The sequence below is a fragment of the Tenrec ecaudatus genome, chromosome 9 (genome assembly GCF_050624435.1).
Source record: "Tenrec ecaudatus isolate mTenEca1 chromosome 9, mTenEca1.hap1, whole genome shotgun sequence".
NCBI classification, from domain to species: Eukaryota; Metazoa; Chordata; class Mammalia; order Afrosoricida; family Tenrecidae; genus Tenrec; species Tenrec ecaudatus.
Window position 1 is genome coordinate 8,557,504 of NC_134538.1, and position 2,338 is coordinate 8,559,841.

Consider the following 2,338-nt stretch of genomic DNA (forward strand, 5'->3'; position numbering starts at 1 on the left):
TACGATCCCCCAGTAAAATAATTGGGGGAAAATGACCCATGTATCCGGCTGAAAACATTCCCTCCCCTAAATGTAATGTCTCCCCAGACAATGATGAAATATTGAACCTGGATCTTTTTTGTTTGTTTTTAATTTTTTTTAAAAGGCCAAAAAAAATAAAACAATAGAACTGTGCTCCATAGGCTGTCCAATGGCTGCTGCTGTTGCTGTTTGCAGATGTAGACAGCCAGGACTTTCTTTTGAGGCACCTCTGGGTGAACTGGAAAGTACATCAATGGGTTGTACCACCCAAGGACTACTAGGCAGCAAGAGTTACTTAAAAAGGAACTTCTAACTGTGAAAAGAATTGTATCAGCCCCAATAAATTGTTAAAAAAAAAAAGGAACTTCTTTTAGTTTTTGCGCAGCGGCAATATCATAGCCAGTGAGGTTTATCTGAGGCACGATTATTGCTAATTGATAAAAAAAAGGAACTTCTTTTAAGAACTTCTTTTAGAGTCTTTTACTTATGGAGAAGAAAACTTCTAATAATTGACAATATTTCTAATTTCACTGTGTAATATGTATCTAATAAAATTAAGCTGCACAAATTACAGGGGAAAGAGAATCCAAACAAAAACAATGAACGCTAGGAAGGAAATATTCTAAAATTGGTCATGGAGGTGACTGCCTTCTTTTTCCCCCAGGAGTTTTATTGGCAAGTAATTTATAGATCATACAATTCAACAGTTCGATCATATCAAGGAGGATTGTACAATCACCCCATATCAATTTTAGAACATCCCTACTACCACCATGGTTAAATCACCTTTCAAATGAGTTTGTATGGATTGTGACAAGAGTTGTAAGAGGCCCCAATAAAATGAAAGTAAATCAATAACTAGAATGAGTTACGCAATCACAGTCTATTCTAGTGCTCCCTCCCCACTCCTGTCTTCATTATTTATTTCTGGAATCCCTTTTCCCTTCCTTTCATCCACCTCACCCCACCCATGTTCCCTACATCCCCTATATCAGTTATTATCATTATGCATCCACTCCTACTGTGCTTCACAGCTGGGAGACCCAACAGAAAACAATAACAAACCAAAATCATGCTAAGGATGAAATCATAGTAATACAAAGACAAAAATGTAAATAATGCATAAGAAGGAAAAGACCCCCAACAACATTCAAAAGCCAGGAAGAAATTTCTGTTCTGCAGCCAGTAGGCGATACTTGCACCCAGAACAAATTCAGGTCATGTCTGCAGGGTGATCAACTAGCCAATATTAAGTTCCATCCAGCACAGTCAAGCTTACAATGGTCTCTGCCTGATAGTAAGGCTGTTCAAGACCCTTGCCTGTGACTGGAGTGGATCTGCCAGTGGCTCAGTCTGACTAGGTCATCTGCAGAAGAAGTTTGGGTTCCCACTGTCCTCCATAGCCCTACAAAAATTGGGTGGTCATAATTTTAGCTCTGATGATTTTCTCCTCACCATATTAGAATTTTGTAATTGTCCTCTATGGATCACCAAGCTGGTGTGCTTCTTCCAAGTGGACTTAGTGGACTCCTCGCTTAGATGGCTGCTTGTTTTAATACAAGTCTTGAAGACACTATTCTGATTGATAGCCGGTTTCCATCTGTTTTTTCCCCCACACTTGCTGTAGCACTCATCTTCAGTGATGTCTTCAAGAGGTGAGTAGGGAGCCAGGCCATGATATAAGAAATGATTGTTTTTTTATATTGAAGCTAGGATTTAATGTGAGCCCCAAAGTCATTCTTGGATCTATGCTTTTGTTTTTTCTTTTGCTGTAACTTGGGTGCCAATTCATAGGTCATCTCATTCCATAGTTCAATCATGTCGACCATAATTGTACAATTTCTTCCGTAATCATACATGTTTTCCAAAACATGCTTTTCCTTCCTGGACTTCTTGACATCATCTTTTTTTTATCTCCCCTACTCTTCTATATCCCCCTTTCCCCAAACCCTTGTTATATTTTCTTTCCCTGCAGGCTCAACATCACCAAGTTTCATTTACCGAAAAATAAAGAAACAAATAGCACAGCTTCAAGAGAGTGAACCCCCATGGAAACATAGCTCTGAGATGCACCCTAATAAAAACGAGCATAAACAGAATGGCCATCACAGGATGGCCAGAGTAATGTGTATCTTAAGACAGCATACAGGACATTGATGTAGCAAGACCTTGTTTGTCTGCCAACCAACGGTCCACTGTTCTTGGTACAGCTGTCTTCCTCTTCCTCAGACAGCAGGTGTTTTCCACCTTAAGTCCTCAGGTTACAAGTATGTCTGAGGTACAGTCCAATTCACTCACCCAGTGGGATTCCCAATTG

At 39.6% G+C, this 2,338-nt stretch overlaps 1 pseudogene; it reads left to right on the forward strand.

Annotated features, from left to right (window-relative positions):
- The first annotated feature begins 394 nt into the window (after window positions 1-394).
- On the forward strand, window positions 395-525 carry LOC142457462 (U4 spliceosomal RNA; annotated as a pseudogene).
- Window positions 526-2,338: the final 1,813 nt, after the last annotated feature.